The sequence below is a fragment of the Anas acuta genome, chromosome 7, assembly GCF_963932015.1.
Source record: "Anas acuta chromosome 7, bAnaAcu1.1, whole genome shotgun sequence".
NCBI classification, from domain to species: domain Eukaryota; kingdom Metazoa; phylum Chordata; class Aves; order Anseriformes; family Anatidae; genus Anas; species Anas acuta.
In genome coordinates this window covers 20387409-20407371 of record NC_088985.1, presented here as the reverse complement: position 1 = coordinate 20407371, position 19963 = coordinate 20387409, and positions in this window count along the sequence as shown.

The window sequence follows — 19963 nt, the reverse complement described above, 5'->3', positions numbered from 1 at the left end:
GGATCAGCAGAAGATGACGTAGCACGGGGTAACTTTCCCCGTGCTACGGGTACTTCTGCTTAAAAAGAGGTGTGCTGCAGTGAGGATAGCCAGTTTGAGTTCTTCCTCAGGGATCTGCAAATTCTCTCCCCTATTGTGTGAGCAGCATATGAGGGAAATGCCCGTGTTGCTATGAGATTCTGGTACATGAATTCTGGGCTGCCCTGTGCCCAGCAATGATGGCGCCCAAGCCAGAGTCTCGTGTGGAGGCTGACTCCTGAAGGAAGAGGTTTCCCAGAGGTTGTGTCTGTCACCTGCTACGTGACAGGTATAAATCTGTGTTCACTGAGAAAACACGTTGGCTGTTTGTCAGCTCTGGCTGTACCCAGGGCCAAGGCCTGCCCTTGCTGCAGTGAGGAAGAGAGAGCAGGAGGAGGCGCCTTGGGCAGAGCTGCACAGAGCAGCGCCAGATCTTTCATTTCCTCTTTCTCCCTTCTTTGAATAGCAAAACCCATTGTTTTAGGTTAAAATCTGAAAATTCGCAAGAGGTTTAGTGGGATGGGACTAATTAGCCAACATGGACATAATCTGGTCTACACAAGCAGTGCCTAACTCCTAACACGTTGCTAATGAATAGCGCTGACCAATAAATGAAACAAGGCAAAGTTTTCTCCTGCCAAGTAATACAATTTTCTGCCAAAAAATATGTGAAGGAAAATAATCCAAATAGTTCTGTTGACTTTCAGTCCCAGGTTTTGATTTTCACTTTGTTTTTAAACTTCTCTGATCTTTCTGAGAGGGAGGGAGAAGGACAAAAGCTCATATGCCTCTCATTTTTCCCATAGGTAAAGGAAATGGAGAGGAGAGAAATGGAAGAAAAATGCCCATTTTCATGTCTCCTCCCATATTTATCTACATTTATTTATTTACCTATCTCTGCCTACTATCTACCTATTTATTTACCACTTTTCTGTGCTGAGACTACTGTGGTAGAAAAAGAGTAGGGAATGTGTAAAATGAGGGAAAAGCAAAGGATTCTTCTTTTTATCTCCTCATGTTTGTGTCATTCCTCCCTCCTGACTCTTATATGTCTGGTGTGAGATTTCCACACATTCCCTCCATATGGAACTGCAATGCCCTGGTCATCAAAAAGCTGCTCCTTGTCTCCAGCCTTGCTGTGTCACTTGCTATAAACATGTATGACGAATGAGTGTTAATGCTGTTTGAGAAATTTAGTGACCCTCAGTCAAGCTGTGAAAACGACAAACCTTGGAATAAAATAAACCAACATATAATCCTTGCCACTGTTGCTTTTGTTACAGTCAAGGGAGTCTTCAAAATATATTTCCAAGTATGTTTCCCAACACCTCCGCTCCAGAGATTTGTTTTACAAGTCTTGGCTACAAATCACAGGCCTCCACCCAAGGATGCTAATGGTCTATTCTATATTGAGCCTTCACCTCCATATGTCTGAGTCCCTGTAGTGTACACCACGCAAGCAATGCTCTACGTAGCTCTGAAGCCTGAGGCATTCTTTGATGTGACCATGATATGACTGAAATGATTTTTCTGTGCTTGAACCAGCCATGCTGATATTTTCCACGTTGTGAAGATAAATTTTAGTTAAGGATGGCACTTCTATTCTGAAAAGAAAGAAGGGGGGCTTTGATCTGAAATTTTTCACCCAGTTCACAAAATATGAGGACAGGGAAATAAATGTATGACTTAAAAACTCTTATCAGAAGCCCACTTTGTCGGCTAGCATCTTTCTGCTTGGAGGCAAAGTCTTGAAAATGGGCTGACCACTTGCCACTAGGAAGCACCTTCTGGTGCTCTCAGGAAGTCCTTGCCTACACTGGCAAACCAGAAGTTGCTGAAACACTTAATTTCCCTTATACTGAGCAGGGACTCCCATCGTATCACATTCTTGTCTGAGAGATTTTGCCTGCACAAAGCATATGTGGATGCCACCCTGGGGAGGGAGGAAGGGAGCCAGACTTCTCCATGACGGCTCCCTGGCTTCCCTGCCACGCTCTGGCTCATGTCGGGCCAACCAGGCAGGCTTTCTGGTCCCTTTCCCAAGAAGTCTTTCTCTGGTGGATTAGACTGAATTGTTTCTTTTTGGGAGGTCTTCGTAATCAAGCACCACTGGAAGACTTGAAAGAAAACAGTGAGATTTTGTGGTCTGCTGGTGTCCTCCGCGTGGAGAAACTGCACAACCTTCCTTATCTTCACCCTGTACACAGCATTGGCAGCTCTGATGCCAGCTTCTGTGGAGCAAAAATCACTCTTTTGTTCTCTGCTTGTACAGCTGTTTAGCAGCCCCAGGCACCACAGAAATGCAAGTACTATGCACTAAGCCACATTAATACACTTTCCCACCCAGTTGAGCTTCCCTAAAATCCCTTTTCCAGAAGAAACTGCTGTCTTCTCTATCCACTTTCCTAGCAGCTTATTTTAGAGAGCTGAAGTCCTGTGCTGGCCTCTGCCTCGCAAGTGGCTTCCCTCCATCAGGATCTGTGTGCTGGGTCTGTACTTATCCCACTCAGTCTACAGGGGGCAACAGGAGTGAGGGCCCTCTTTGGGTTATTTTTTTCAGCAGTAGACAGGGAAAAAAAAAATATCCTCTTGGAGAATACAACGGGAAAAATGAGCTCAATACATATCACTTCACTCCCCTCCCTGCTCCCATGCATTCCTGGTCTGAGCCAGGGGAGCAAAAGCATTAGAATATAACCCAAAGCACCCGCTTTTTTTTTTTTTTTTTTTTTTTTTTTTTTTTTTTTTTACTGTTGCTTTCTTTTAGATATTTTTTGAAGATGTTGCAGGTGGCCTTCTCACACACATTGACTGCATATAATGGACTTTTCCCTTTCACACTTTCAGAAAGGAATCGATAGTCCTCTGGAGGGCTGGTATACTTCAGCTGTAAACGTTTCAACCTTCCAATCAAGATGGGAACAGCAGTATGTGACTCAGACACCACTGTTCTGCGCAGTCAAGGAAGACTTTATGAGTTAGTGCAGCTGAGCTCCATAAGGAATGAGCAGTGTGTCAGCAGAAAGCAGGATCAAATCAGAAACAGCAAACAAAGGGACAGAGAAGAAAACGATCACACTTGTAACTGATGCCAAGCTTCAGACTCTGAGCTGTCACCTCCAGCCTCCCATGCGTGGTGGCAATGCACCTGACACTACCAAACAAAATGACAGGCTGGCCTGCACTCCCCTGCGCGGCACAGTGCACGTGCTGTAGGCGTGTAACACTCTGCAGAACCACTAAGTATTGGCAACGAGAGGGAACATCATGTCTTTTCCAGCTGTAACTCTTGCAAATCCATGGGAAACTTTCCTTCTCAAACATCTCTCTTGGTCGGCTATAGTTTTTCTTGCTGGCTGGTTTACATTTCTGTGTGCAGATAGTTCCAAAGCTGCTGCTTTAGCTACCCTCCATTTTGGTATCAAGCCACATATTTTCAACCCTCTAATATTTGTAATTAATATAAACACGGGTCGCACATGTATTTATATGTGCTAAATGCCAAATTGGCGCGTGTCCTCCTGGCTCAGATGGGGCCTGGAGACTTCCCTGCGGGTGTCCCTGCGGCTTGCAGGGATCGCTTCCATCTAAAACAACTCCTGGACTGGCTCCTGGACAGGCTCCTGGACAGCCTCACAGCACCTGCGCTTTGTCAAAAAGGGACCTCAGGGCCGTGTGCTGGCACTTAGGTAGTGGCTGTGAAGTGGGAGCGAGCGCTGCCTCCTGCCCCCTGCCCCACCACCGCCTCAGTGCTGGCAGGTGGCGCAGCCTCGAGGCCTGCAGGCACCGGCCCACTGTACGCCGGCTCCCAACCCCGTCACCTCCCATACACAACATCAACGTGTGCCCATTGCCAAGGCCACAACTGCTCTGCCTGCACTGGGGTGCAGCCTAACACCCCAAACAGATGAGAAATTAGCTCTATCTCTTGCTGTCTCCCTCTCTCTTTCTCTGTCCCTCTCAGGCTTCCCCCAACAAAGTGCCCGAGCACCTCCCAGGCCAAACAGCTGTCTGACAAGTCTTCTCCCCAGGGCTCCTAGGTTTTGGATGCTTTCGGATCCACTTCCTCATTCTGCATTGCTCCCCACATATCATCTCTGAGCAGCAGACTCTTTGGATCTGGCACTTGAGCAGTAAGTGACAGAGGAGTTGATTGCAAACAGATCTTTTCAGTATGTGTACATGAAACACATAGTTACGTTCAAGACTGGAAATCTTAAAATTATATATTTTTTAAATATATTTCCTTCTGTTTTTCCTACTAATTTCATGTTCCTTTTTTTAGCTGTGCTTGCAACATATTTGGAACCTGCCCTCCTAAGTCACATGGATGAATTATCGCTTTGCTTTTTCTGGGAAACTAATACTATCAAACGGTCACTCCAGTGTACGCCACAAGCACTACTGGCAGGGAATATGTAGGTACTTCAGATTTATGTGGCTGTAACTGAAAGCAGAACTTGGCCATGTTCTGCCTGACTAATGAAAAGAGATAGCCACAATGGGCTTTTGTATGAACCTGGCTTGTAGAAGTTATGGAAATAAAAGAAGAAATGCTATCATTTGTTAATTCTAATTATTTCAAGAGTCAGACATGTAAGGCTGTTCTTAAAGGGATGCGCTGAACAAAAATGTATAAATAGAAAATAGCAGTTCTTTTACCAGCAGAATAAGGACAATATTGACTCCTCCAGGAATTTGTATTATGCTCATGAGCATGTGGTTTGAATACCACAGGTTTTTCTATATAGAAAGAATAAGTGTTTCTCTTCCAAAGTCCTTGGAATAAGCCTTTCTTCTTGTCTGTAGAATTTCTGTAGCAAATTCCTATGACTCAGGTGAATTGTACATAAGTGCAAGGAGGTATTATGGTGGTAACGCCACATCTGTCACCCGCACACAGAAATGCCACGAGCCAGGCTGTGATACTCATTGCTCAGTGAGAGATGGCCTGAAGCCCACAGTCAACAGGAATCAGAAACAAGAGAGCAAGCAGATTTTTTATTATTTTTTTTTTAATTATTATTATTTTTAAATACAGTTCTCCTGTAGAGCCCTAGGTCTTTTCTCACAGGTTTGATCAGTATCCAAGCCTTATCCATCTCCTGTTCATGTTGTCTTACAGATGGTAATAGTAGTCATTTACCCTTTTGTGTCTGTCAATCACCAATTAACAGTATTTCAGGTCTAAGTCATCTGCCCATTAACAGCTCCAAAAGGAAATAAAATGTTTCACTTAAATGCCAGGTACAACAGTTATATCTGGTTCATTTCTTGAATGTGTGTGCTTGCATTGAATTTAATTTAGGGCTGATGACAAGCATCATACTGACAAGCCCAAACTTCAGCACACATTCTCCTTGTCTTCATCATGAGGAAACCTGAAAGTCTTCCAGTTGCCCATGAATCTATGTGGCTCATTTACCCAGCGTGGGGTTTCTTCCCTTGCATCCTCTCCCTGGGGAAGGTTGTGTGCACAAAGCCAATGTGTTTGGGTAGTAGTTTTCTGAGGACATGAATTTTTGCAGCCAATCATGCTGCATATGTTGTCAGCTCTCTCTGCAATTTCTCCTTCCCTACATTTTCTGAATCCACTGGTCGCTTTCAGTCACATTTGACAAAGTGGGAGAGACATCAAAAATAAAGCATCCCTATAAAACAGAGAAAATCAGAGCCTGGGTAGAGGAAGGAAACCCCAGTTATTGTCCTGACTGAGGGAAGGGCTTCAGGGTGAGAGTAGTAATTAACTGTCTTGTTTGATCTGCCAGCTGGCCAAGCAGAGACATCTCCCAGAGAGCCAGTCAGCACCACATGGCTCAAAATGGGCCATGGCATGTGCTGCTTTTGGCTCCCCAGCAGTTCAGAGACTGCTGGAGAAGAGACAAGGGTCTGTGAGGTATTTCAGGCAATGCATGGAAACATGAGATCATGGGAAACTGTTATGTAGGTTGTCCTTGTACAGATGAAACACAGAAATCCCATAGAACAACAGGCTGCATCGGTTTGCATGGTCAGGAAATAACTTGTTTTAATAAGTGCCTACTTGTCTGCTGCAGAGCAGGTGGGTTGTGCTGAATGCCTGGCACTTGGAGACAGAAAACCCTGAGCTGCAGGGTGTCCCCAATGGCTGGTGAAGAACAGCATGTCCTGTACAGATGGGGTGCCCTGTGCAGCACTGTTGCGGACCTCAAACCCCACAGCAAATACAAAGCAACTGAAATCACCTTTGCTCCAAAGAAAGATGACTAAGCTCACTCCCTCCATTCTTGCTGGGCAGAGAACATATCCACAGACTGCTGTTACAGCCAATGATTAAATTAGGGATTAAATTCTAATTATATATATGTTACTATATATATAAATAAAATGATCTAATTCCAGTACATGATATATTTTTCTTCTTCTGATGTACTTAACTTGCTTTTTCTGAAACAAACAGTAGCAATTCAAATGAAATGAATGGAGAATCAGGAGAGGAGGATGAGGTTGTCGATTTATACTGTGACAACATTTCTTTCATCAAATGAAAGTAAACGTTCACCTACAGCAGTTGCACTAGGTTCAGGAACACATGTTGCCCCATCATGGAGTTCTTCTAACTGATCATTACTCAAAATCAGAGCTCTTTCCTTCCCTACCTATGTTTCTACACAGAAAAGACACATCAGTAATGAAGATGACTGCCTGCATTTGTTTTTCATGTGACCTTTCTCCAAAAGCAATTCCTTTTAATCAGTTTCACACAAAATCCATCAAAATCCTCCTTTCCCACTAATTCCTGTGAGGCATCCTTAGGTCTCCCAGCTGGATGGCTAAAGCATCAACCTATTCCCTGACCTTAACATCCATTTTATTATTAAAACTTCCCCCTGCAAAAGCAAGCAATTCTTCAGGCTGGCAGGCCAGGCAGAAAACCTGGGTTTTAAAGAACCACACGCTATGCCACGTGTTTTGTTTCTACTGAAGATCATCAGACTTGGCCAGCTGCTGTCTCCTGGATTAATGGCCAGTGCCTCCTCCCCTCAGGTGTCCCACTTAGCATTTCCCTGAGGGAACAGGGCAGCCATCAGACCCACTGGGATCTGAATCCCAAACTACTGTGGACATTGACCTTTCCAACACTGCATGATTTTTTTAGAACAGTTACTGAGAGTTCAACTAATGATTTATTTATTTTTTAATTAGTTATCCCTTAGGAAGAAAAAAGGAGACACTCTGACAGCTCCTTGGTCCCAGAGCTGCTTATCGGCATGTCCAGTAAACAGGGAAAATCTCATAAATATTACATTCTCCCTCAAGATAAGGGATTTCAGAGTGAAGGATTGCTTCCCAACCCCAAACTCCAGGGCAATGTCATGGAAATGGGTCATGGATTCCCAGAATTCAAAATCCTTGTGTGTCTTCCCTGGAGCAGGGGAATCTCTCTTGCTCTGCACAGCTCCCCTGGCAGCCCCACTTCTGTGGCTATGGTCAGTATGGACAGTCAAGGGTACAGATTGGAGGGATCTTTATCGGCACCTGCATCAGTGACATTTAGGAAAGGAGTGGAACCATATTTTGTTTCTAATTTCAGAAAGTTACAGTTTACTAGGGAAATGAAGGAGACTGTGCTCCCCATGGCCCACACAGTCCCTGACCCTGTCAGGGGCTCACTTCAGCACCAGCCACTTTGCAGCTGGAACCCAGAAAGGCCCAGTCCGACACCACCAGACTCGATGAAGTAGAAGAGAGGAGCTGCCAAAGCTAGTCCCACCACAGGGCCTCTGGGCAGAGGTCCTGCAGCAGACAGGAGGAGGTGGGCGATGGACCACCTCTGGGAGACACAATGCTCCTGATCTACTGCAGGAAGCTGCTCTGGTTCCTGGCTCTCTTTAGCATTCACAGTGATGACTTGGCATGTTCAAGCTCTCTACATAAATCCCGATAAACTCTTAACCTTGAAAACATCCTGTAACTAGGGACTCCCTTGTCTAGTTGCCATATTGTGTGAAAAAGTGCTTCCCCTTATCACTATTACATTTTCAGCTGCTGTGTTTCTCCAAATCTCTTTGCACTCTTGTTTTAAATACAATGAGAATATTAATTATTCTTTCCCTTATCTGTTCCACCCACTCTCTTCATACGTTTATCATGTCTTTTAATCTCTTGAGTATAAACTGATCCAGCTTTTTTAGGCCTCTGCATATGGAAGTTTTGCTTGCCCACATCAGTAATGGAGTCAGCTACTACTTACCTGCCTGGCCTAGGACCCTGTGGCTGAAAGATCAAGGTGACTCCGTATGACTTTATTCAAAAGTTAGGACAAGCACCACTTTGTTTAATATGTCTACGGAAATAACTTAAAGGAAAGTCTTATGACAGCATCTCCTGTCTCTATTTGTAGTATAATTTTACTATCATTATATTTGGTACAGAAGGGCATATGTTTTATTCATTGTGAAAAGCATAAATAGCTTTTTCAGCTTCTATTTAAAGAGCTCTTGGCACACTGCATAAGGGGTAAAAGAACACAATTATTATTTTTACGTGCTTTTAATTCCTTCCATAAACAAATCCACTGACTTGATTTTTTTACATTTTGAAGGCACTAAGAGTTTATGGTTTGCTGTGTGATGCTCAATGTTAATGGTACCCATCACATTTTTGTGGTATCAACATTGTCTGTTTTACATAAACGTGGCATCATAATTCAAAACAGAAGCATTCAGATATGTTTTGCCTCTGCCCAGTGGGAGATCACATCACATTGTTTTACACTCTCCATGGAATTGCAATAACTGAAGCATAATTTGCATGGCCCTTCCAGTCTTTAATGTTTAACCAAAGTGCCCTGGCATTGTTTAAATACCTATTAATTCTGCTAATTTTCAGCTTTACTGTTAAGTAACTGCAGCTGCTTTACAAAGAGACTGTATTTCAGCCTCTTAAGGGAGAAGAGCACATGTCTGGACCACAGTTTCATTTGGCAGAGCCACCTTGTCTGTTCCATTATAACACTTCCCTTAAGTTCCCTCTTTCAGAGGGAAAGAGGAATTTGACAAAATTTTCTTATATTACTGTGCTTCTCTCTTAATTATGAAAGCAAAAGTCTTTCCTTCTTCCTCCACCACATCCAGTTCCTTCCCAACATAAATTTCATTTCCACTACCGAGATGTGACATAAGGCAGAACAGAAGAGCCCCAATTTCCTTGTGAGCTTCAATTTCTGAGAGATTCGGTGTAGTTTCATAGTGTGAAGTAAAATTAATTATTTACAGGTATTTGGATATGTGCAATGTTAACCTCACAAAGAGGAAGACCTGTGAATATCTTAGGTCTCCTCTCAAAAGTATCTTTCTTCCCTCTAGAAATGGTTTTGCTGAATTCCTACTAGGAGCATTTGTATTCCCAGAAGTTACAACAGGACTAAAGCTATTGCAAAGCTTCTAGGCAAATCCTTCACCTTGAAATTTGTGTTTGTGTTAGTGCCCAGATTGAAATGAGTCCAGTGACTTGATTGTGTTGATCCATATTCTTTGGCCCAAGGGAGTTTATTTTTATTGTTTCTTTAAAATAAAAAGGCACAATTAGAACAAAAAATAATATTTGAAAACAGAAGCAAAGAGGAAATGAATAAGCATTAAGCTCAGAACAATGGGATGGGTCACAAACAATGCACCAGGCCAAACAAGAACTATAGTCTCAGCTCCAGGTCTTCAAGGGCTTCTGCATGTGCTTAACCCTACTTCCCCTGGCCTGATCCTTCACTGATTATGTCACTCTGTCCCCAAGTGCAATAAGAGCAAATTCAAGCCCTAGAAGAATTTACAGCTGAACCATTTTGCACAGCCAAGTCTGAAATACAAGGAGCATAAACACACCTTTGAAGTCACGCTGAAGTCCTGCCAACAGAGAATTCAGTGTCCCCATGAGCTTGGTGATGACTTGGTGATGGCGGTGGTTTTCCAAAATGACTGAGAACGAGGTGAGTGAGTCATGGAGTTCTCTGAGATTAAAAACAGCTAATGTCCCAACAGAGCACTGTGAGACAGCATATAATGAAGAGTATCTAGTCTTCATCTATCATGATGTCCCAGGGCATTTTTCTTCATGGTGGAACTGCTACGTGTTGGGGTGGGTTGGTGAATTGCTCTTTGATTTTGCCAACAGCCATGTTACATCCCACTCCTGGAGTTTGCACCTCTTGTTACAGTTTCAAGAAGTCATTGGGTCAAACTGTGATCAGTCCATTCAGGCTGAATTGCACATTGGTCCAAACCAACCCTACCAAGTTATGGAGGAATGCCTGACAGATCATACCAAATTGGGGTAGAATTATTCTAAACCATTAAACAATCTGCCCATGGCCTCTTAAGCAGACTCAGAGAGGTCAGGTTGCAGAAGCCTTCAGCTAACTGAAAAATGTGTTGTCTTTAGCTGCAGCCTGAGAATCAGAAACATCAGTTATAAAGCAGACAAAAATGTAAATATGGGAGCAATGTGCTGACCACCGTAGGCAAACACAGGGAGCCGGGGGAACAGCAAGAACTGGAAGCCTTTGTTCATCTGCCATGACACAACTGACCTCGGGGAGGCTCAGGACAGAAATCTGCTACAGGCCATCTAATCAGTAATAGGAAGAAGAAGAAGCTTTTCATGAGCACTTGTACAAGATAGCCAAACAGTGAGCTATGGTGGCAACAGAAGATTTTAGTATACTCAAAACTGGGCAGGAAAAGCAATAGGGAAGGACACCAACCAGAGAGCTCCTGAAGTGTATTGGCATAACTTTCTGTTTGAAAAAGCAGAGGAGGATGACAGATGAACTATTCTTGTTTTGGTCTGATTGGGGAAAAAAAAAAAAAAGGGGTATTTAAATTCTAACGATACGGCAATTTGGAGGACAGTGCCTGTGAAATGCCAGTTAACCACTATCCGCTATTCCAGTAATGTAAAGCCCTGCAAATAAGGCTGTTAGGGTCTGATAGCTAGGGTCTCTCAAGTAGATAATCAAGGTTTTCAGCAGGAAGAAAAGAGCTAGCAGATCCTAAAAGATGGCCATGTCAAAGACATTAGAGCAAGCTACCCCTATGCAGAAGACCACCAGGTACATAGAAAAACAATTACAGTTGCATCAGTAGTTTTCTGGGACATTAATAAAGTGGATGATACAAAAAGGAGACTACAAGCACATAGGTAAGTACAAGGCAATAAGAGAAACAATTGGGGATAGAATCAGAGCAGCTACAGCACAAAAGGAGTTTCAACTAGGAAAGGACATAAATGGGAACAAGGAAAAGTTCTATAAATACATTTTAATTAGAGGAAGAAAAAGGAAAGTCTTGATCCAGTACTAAACAGGAAAAGAGAGCAAATAACAAATGATGTAGAGAAGCCTGGCACATCTCTTGATCCAGCCCTCATTAAAAAAAAAAAAAAAAAAAAAAAAAAAAAGCTGTTTGTGACCAACTAATTACTTAACTACCAAACTTATTTTTAAAACGAGGTAGGACTGCAAACCAAAACAGGAAAAGACCAAGTTAAATAATAGTTGGATGAGCCAACTTTGTACAAGTCAGCAGGGGCTCATAAAGTTCACCTGAACTTATTCAAGGAATAAAATGAAGTAATCTGTGAATTGCTAACAATTATTGTAAATCAGTTATTGTAAAGGAGTCACATGGAATGGGATTAGCCCTAGAGCACAGGAGAAAGGTGAATACAGTACTGATCTTTAAAAGGGAGTAATGAGACCCCAGGAAGCTATAAACCACTCACCCTGATTTCCAAAAAGTCTGGAATGAGTTATTAAACAATCAGTATTTAAATAGCTAGAAGATGGGATGGTGATAAAAAGCAGTCCACTTGAGTTTGTCAAGAACAGATCATGTCAAACCAGCCTAATTTCTCTTTTTAACAGAGTAACTGGTATAGTGAATAAAGAAGAGCAAGTGGATGTGATTTATCCTAACCTTCTGACATGGTCGCATTAGGTATGAGCTGAAATGTAATCACAACAGGACGGGTGCACAACTGGATGAACTTCACTCCAAAAACATACTTATCAATTGTTCCTATCAAATAGGAAGTTGTTCAAGTGGGATTCCTCTGGGATCATTTCTGGGCCTGTTTCCATTCTTTTCACTAATGATGCAGATGATGAAATCTGCAGTTACCCTTAAACTTGGAGAGGCTACAAGAGAATCACAGTCAGAGGATCAAAGTGCAGAAACGATCTGGATAAACTGGAAAGACGGTCCACAGCCAACCTGGTTAAGTAAGTGTTAGGACAACTGCTACTTTCAGTAGGGAGAAATCAAATTCACAACTATAAAGCTGGAAGAAATATGTGAGCGGTGGGATGGCAGAAGAAGGTCTGAGGGGCACAGCAAATGGCAGGCTGGATTTGTGTTGACAGTGCAATGCCCTGGAAAAAAAATATATATACCTCTCTGAGTTGTATCTGTGGAGTCATCTTGTTTAAGAAGTCAATTATTTTGCTCTGCACTTTGGTGTGCAGGTCTCAGCTGGAAGGTTTTGGGCACCATACATTAATAAAGAGGTAGATAAACTGGAAACAATCTGGAGGAGATCACAAGGATGATCAGAAATATGGAAACTATAGCCAGCGAGGTAGAAAGAATTGCATATGTTTAGTCTAGAGAAGACGAAGGGGAGACAAGAATGGTTCCTAAATGCACACAAAACTCTAATAAAGATAACAGCAAGCAATTGTTCTGGATGAAAGTAAGGACAAGGAGAGATCAGCTTAATCTGCATCAAAAACTTGTTTTGGCTGGAACCTAGGGAAAGCTTTCCATCCATCAGTGCGGCAGAGCAGAAAACTGTCCTTCACTGAAGAGGCTCAGGCTCAGGTTAGGCAATCACATTCTAGGAAGGGGCAAAATACACTAGTTTTGGCCCAAAGAGACCTCATTCTTTGGAGATCCTTCCCTGCCTGATGTTCCTGCAGTCTTGATGTTCAGTAGCTGAGGGTGTGGGTGTGTGATGTGTGATACTATAAAGCAGTAACTTGGTTAGTGCTCTAATAGTGATGATTTTATACATAACAATGATCAGCCTAAACAGCCCTGCTCCCCCTGTCCAATATTCCTAGCTATCAGATTTCTACTGCTGGGGAGGTAAGACAACTATAATGAGAAAAATGAATAACTGCTGATTTTCTTCCATTAGCACAGGGAGGTTTTAGAAGCAATAAAAACAGTGTTTGTTACTGTGTAAGCACGGAGTATATGTCCACTTTCATGGACCCAGCTCCACTCAGCATGCCAAATCCATACTAGGGGAAAGCCCGGATATGTTTCAGTCTCTATTTTTCCTAGCTGCAACAAGAGGGATGGGGCTGTGACTGGCCAGGACTGCTGCCATGCTCTGCCAGGCCACCAGCCTGCCCTGCTGGGACCACTGAGGGACTCAGGTGAAGCACCAGGAGGTCAGCACAGGTGAACCCAGCCAAACAAATTCTTATTCTGAGGAGCTTGTCTGGACAAGAACAGGGAGAGAAACAGCACGTGGCAGGGAGCAGTGTGTCCATGGTCACAGCTGGGTCCAGGACAGACCCTTGCCCTGCTGCAGCATCTCACGTTGCCATTATTCCTTCCTGTGAGAGCAGCTGGGATTCCCTGAGATCCTAACCCTCCCAGTGGGCTGAATTGCTCAGCTTTCACTGCTTTGACTTCCCTGTCACTTCCCTGCCATCCTCTGTACTTCACAGGATGGTGCCTTTCACACCCGATTCCACACAGGAGGGTCCAGAAATGAATATCACCTTCCAGGGGTGGTAAAAAGAAAGACAATTAAAACCCTGGCCAAATCATCCACCTTCAACAATCCACAATTACTCCACACAGTCATGCATAATTTATTATAATTTATTTAGCACTTGTTATTTCTCATGTCATAAGAGGAATGTTCAAAAACCACAGGCTAAATTTAATCAATAAATTGAAGCTGTCTTCCCCTCCCCACCCCCCACCTTTTTTTTTGATATGCCCCCATGTATCTCTCTAAAATTTATAACTTAACATGTTTGCTTTTCTTTTCTTGTTTTTTTTTGTTTTTGTTTTTGTTTTTTTCTTGTTAAATTTCAGAGCTGGAATTTTGCTGCTAATTTATTTCAGTGCCACCTTTTGTTTTCTTAACTGCTTGGGTCTAGCACATCTGGCGAACAAGCAAAGTTTTGTGGGGGCCCTGCTATTTCCTGTGAGGCTATGATGTGTTTTGTCCTATCACTGCACTGGTCTGCAAGTGACACTGAGTTAAGGTACTCAGACTGCTTTCCTGTCTTGAATGCTGTAAATCAGTGCCAAAAACTAAGGGCGTCAGGAAACTAATGAAGAGGAGAAATGGCAGCAATCATCAGAACATATGCAGCCAGGTGATGGCCAAAGATAGTATTAGGGAAATGATGGAAATCTCTGCAAGGGAATCAGGTTGAAAAGTATCATCAGTGGATAATTCAATTTTATAGTTAAATTAGGACTGTTCTAATGCAGGCACGAGTTTGGATCTCACAGTTAAGGCACAGTTCCGTTTTGCACTGAAAACAGGAATTCAGCCTCTTTGTTATGTTTGAAAAATATAGTCTCCTCCTCAAATTGGCAGCACTTATCCCTCTGGGTATGAGATGAATGGTCTGGTAATTTGTTAGTTTGTGATTTGCAATTAATTAGAAACTAGGTCCTTTAAGAAATCTGTTCCAATAGTTCCTTTGTTTGAAACATCTCAACAATGAAATAATGCAGACCATTAAAATGTTCCATTTAGTCAAAAGTCATTGAAACTTTGTGCACAGACAATAGCTGAATAAATTAGTTTGCAGTTAAAAATCTTCCTATCTAATTGCAAACAGGGAATAGTGTGACATCAAGGAAAGCTCATCCAATCACCAGATTTCCCCTAGAGTGAATGCACACATGTTAATTCCATTGGTTGTAAAGATTTGCAGTCATTAATCCCATTGATCTGAAGAGGGCTGAATGGATCAAGAAGAAATTACTTGGCCAGTTCCTTTAATTTTTTTGTGTTTTGATCTGATCCAGCATGTATTTAAGAGGCATTGCTGAAGAACCTGAGGCAGCAGAGCTCTTAGTGGTGCTGGAGCAGCAGGGTAGTTCAATCTTTCTCCTCCCCTTTTTCTTCCCTTGTACTTCTTCAATCAAATATCACCCTCAGTTAATTCATCATCAATGCACTAAACTAACCATTGGTTTCCATGTGGGGACTAGGAATCCCTGAGAGGTTTAAGAAGTGCAATTTGCAAAGGCTCCAAGAAACATAAGTAAGAACTAACCTGTTGGAAGAGGCCCAAATCTGCTATACAGGGATATAGTTCATTTAGAAATTTTGTAGTGGTCCACATATTGAAAAGCAAAATGAAATAAACCAGTAGCAGGTTCGATTCGGGAGTAGTCTTCACCTGTTTGGTGTAACTCTGCCTATGAAATCCTGGCACAGAGACAGACAAAAATTACAGGAATAAAATGGAGGTAGAAAAAAATAGCGATTCAAGAGGCATGTCAGGGAAAAACAAACAAACAAACAAACAAAAAACAGCAGCACTGGCCCAGGAGATGAAAAATCAATGAATTCCTCTTCCGGGAACACTGTAGCTAGCAACAGCCTCAGTGGAGGACAGAGGTGTCCTGGGGAGGACCCTTCTTGGTCAATGCAGCCATGGATATTGTCCCTCTGCCATCTGCCAAGGAAGAGTCAACAACACGGTGGGTGCCAGTGCCAGGAAAGCTGTTGTGGCAAAGAGTGAGAACAGCTCTTCAGACCACAGTGGTTTGCAAACCCAAGCACCAAGGGCTGTCTTGGGTTCTGGTAGGGAACCAAAAGTAAAAATCACAAAGACTCTGACTGGAACTAGAAATGGCTCATTTGGGTTGTTTTATGCGAGCTTTTGAAAATTTTTTCTACAACTGATGTCAATTCATAAATGAAAATGTAGTTCAGATGCAAAAGAATGTTTCTGTTTAGAAAAAGTTGAAAAGAAATATTGTTTAACATTTAAACAGACTCATTTCTTTTTTCAGGAAAACAGTTCTCTGTGTTTATCCCAAATTCATAAATAGCTCTGATTCCTCCTTGTTTGTACAGTGGGATAAGTTCGTTTGCCAAAGAGAAAAAAAAAAAAAAAAAAAAAAAAAAACAACAAACAAACACAAAAACCCTCCCTAAATCTTAAAATAACTAACATCCAAAAATATCAGACCAAACACTGTCACTTGGAAGTGAACTACATCCAAAGATTTAACAAAGATCTAATAAGACTGACCTAATGTTAGTCTGGGAAGGAGAGCATCCCTGAAACAAGTGGGATCCCTGCAGATCCTGCAGCAGAGACACCCCAATTGAGCCCCACCAGCAAAGAGCTGCATAGCATTGAGGCTTCACTAAGATTGCCAGCTGGGAGAGGAGACCAGGAGCCATAAAATATGAGGGAAACGCAGAGTTGCACAACTCCCATGACAGAGAGAAATCCCAGAGCCACTCTCCTGGCCGGCCAAAGCCAGTGGGGGATGCGGGCTGATTTCTTCGCATGATCTGTTGGGAAAACACTGCCCAGCGGAAGGGGTGGGAGGGAGCTGCTGCCCCACAGCAGGGGGAGGTGGGCACAGCAGCATGGGGTTAGCAGCAGGGAGGTGACACCAGGCCCGCCTGCTCCAGGGGGATGTGACCCTTCAGTGCAGCAGGGGGCCCAAGGGCTGGGGCAATGAGTAGAAAGGTGCAGGTTTGAGAAGTCCCAGATGGCAGAGAGGTGCTTTGTGCAGGCAAGGTGAGAAGCGGTTTGGACACAAGGGGGGAATCTGCTCTGGGAAATGCCACCACTGGCAGAGCTGGAGAGGATGTCCTGTTTGTGGGTGCTGGGACACAGACATGGGACGGGAACCTCAGGGGCCCTCATTTTCATCTGGTGCTGGAAATGTTTATCCTGGGGACTAAGGCAAAGAGGTTTGTTTTTCATCCATGCTGCTATTAAGAGTTCCTCTGGATTTCCTCTCCAAAAATAGCAAGAGGCTACAGAGGAAAATACATGAAAGCTGTCTCCTCTGAGGCCAGGGACTGACACGAGGCACCAAGGTGCGTCTCCTCCCGGGGCTTCCTCCAGCACCTTGACGGGAAGGGGCACGGCCAGACACCTCCTGGCTGACCTTCCTGCTCTGCAGGACAGGGTGGCCAAGGCAGGTGTTCCTCAGGTGGTCCCTTGGGAATAGGAAGCTGCAGCTGAGGGCTGAAGGTGCGATTCAGGCAGGCAGCCCCTGCGCACAAGGCTCTGGCAGAACAGAACTCAGAGTCATTATGGAGCAAGACATTGTACAGGTCAGCAAACAATATCTGTTCTGAAGATACCACCAGAGACCTTGAGACTTTATTCTCGGCACAAGACTTCATGATTTCTTTCTGACTGAATTTCCATCCTTGTTTTTTTTGACACTGGCTTTGCATAAAACCCCCTCACCAGCCACAGCACTGCCAGGTTTCAGCCTTCAGCCTGAAACCTGGGCTCACCCTTCAAACCCAGGAGATTCTTTTATATCTCCTGGAGTATAAAATATATTCCACTATATATATAAATATAATGGAATACAAATCAGGCACAGCTGACATGACTCTGCCTTTGGGTCAGGCAGATGGACCATGTGAGGAATCACACAGTAAAATAGGTGGCAGGTTTTCAGATCTTTTTTTTTTTTTTTTCCCTTTGGTTTCATGAGAAAATGATGATTTATGAATATCAGCTTGCAGCAAAGCCGCGGTTCTGATAATAAAACCTTGAAAGAGTATGGAGGGCTTTGTCATTACGGTAACAAGTCCCAGATAAGTGCTTCATCAAGAAGTCTATACATCACCACAACACGCTGAAAAGATGAGGCAAGAGGAGAATGAATGGCATCTGCTACAAAAATAAACTACAGCAGAAGCAGTGTTTGCCGCTTTTATATTCCATACCGTAAAATCCAGCATTTTGGAATTCGGTTAAGCCAAACATGCATTTTTCACCTCCTCTCAGCACCTGAGAGTGCTGCCAAAACTGAGAGACCGGAGGCCAGCTTAGGGAGCCTGCCCTGGGCCAGGCGGCCGCGCGCAGAGTGCTGTGAATCCTGCTGCCACCCACACGAGAAACAATTTCCTGCCTTGCTCAAAAGCACAGAGGTGGCCAGTGCGGTGCTGCTGGGAAGGGAACACAGCTTTGCCTGGCACAGACAGAGCAGAAATGGGTCATAGGCCTCCTTTCTATGAAGGAAAACAGTTTTTCTTGTGTTGCTGCGTGTCTGCCCACAGGATTCCCCAGCAGGTGGAAAACCACTCTCAGTGTAACCATTGAGGCTGCCATGGAAGTGGAGGAGAAGCAGGGATGGGGCTGCGGGCAAGGAGTCCTTGCTGGGCAGGCTGTCAGGACCATGGCTTTTGGGCAAGGGGCACAGCCCTGCTGGCATCACCCTGGAGCTGCAGGGTGACAGTGACATAGCTCAATAAATGGAAAAAGACAGACTGAGTGTGGTTCAAGGCCTGCCCCAGGCTGCTCTGGTGCTGCTTTCTGGCATTTGTACAGGTCTAGCAGCAGGGAGATAGGGAGAGCTGGAGGGACAGGCACTGTATGGCTTTATTCCCTTGGTAGATACCTCATAAACAAGGCAGAGGTTCGTATTCCCATACTAAGCTGAATCCTCAGTTTTATGTACAACTGCTTATGTTTTGAGACAAGTTGAAATAGTTGTTTTGTGGCTTTTTTTTTGGTCTTTATTTTTCAATTGCTCATTTTCACTAGTGGCAATTTTTATTCATAATTTACAGAGTGCTTTTACAACTTTCACCCAAAGTAAAATAAATGTAGCAGCTGGTGAGTCTGTAGCTGAAGAGGGCAATAAAAAGAAGAATAAAGTATCTCTGAAATGAAATTTCCTTTCCAGCACATGCACTGGACCCAACATAAAAGTCACAACAGAGAGTTTAATTTAAAACTAATTTATTGGTGAAATGTTATCAGAATCCCAATGAAGACAAATAAATCAACATGACACTGGGAAAAAAAGATCAACTGGGGAAGATGAAAGCTACCAGCAACAGCAATCTGCAGCCGGGGGAAGAGTTACACAAACTGGAGTGCATCAGCAAAGCCAGAGTGAAATGTTCCCTCTGCAATTTTGGATTCTGAAATGAAATTATTTGAGGTTAAAATGCTGATGGTTGCAAATATTTGTTCCTTTCACAAAAAGCAAACACCGGATTTTGAACTGTGAAACCCTGCTGTAGCCTTTTGCTTCCATTTCCCCCCCATTCTGCAAAAGCAACAAGTACCTGCAAGGAACAGAACAAAGAGAAGTGGCATCTTTGTGGTTCAGTGACCAAACTTCACTAACACAAGATTTATATGTTTCTCCTTTTAAGGTAAAGGAGAGGGAAACAAGAACATATTGCAGATCCTTGGTCCACAATTGATCTCCTCTCTGCTTGTACCATCCTGTGGGATCCTACACCTTGGGTGGCCATTTTACATGACATGCTTTGCTAAGCACTTTGTGGGTGTCTCAGTGCTGACGAGTCAGAGTGCCCAAGAAGACAATTTACTCAGTATTCCCTTGGTGAGCAGAGCCACAAAATGCTGGACCCATTTGAGGAGACCCTGCTGCCACCAAGTCTCGAGCCTATGCTTGAGTGAAGGTTTTAATTTTGCAAGAGGCACAACTGCTTAGCAAAGCATCCCACAGACTGCGTGTTGAAGGATGCACTTTGTTTTAGCAGTGATGACCACAGAATTATGAACAATGTGGTCCAATTCAGTTCATGCATAGACACAATTGCATTTAGTCAATGAGTTCACTTCTGTGTGAGCTAGTGTTCCAATTTGGCTAATTTTTCTCTCCTATACTGTAACAAATTATTCCTATAGACTGAACAGAGCACGCCAAACTTTCTTATGCTCTGATTTATGTGAAAT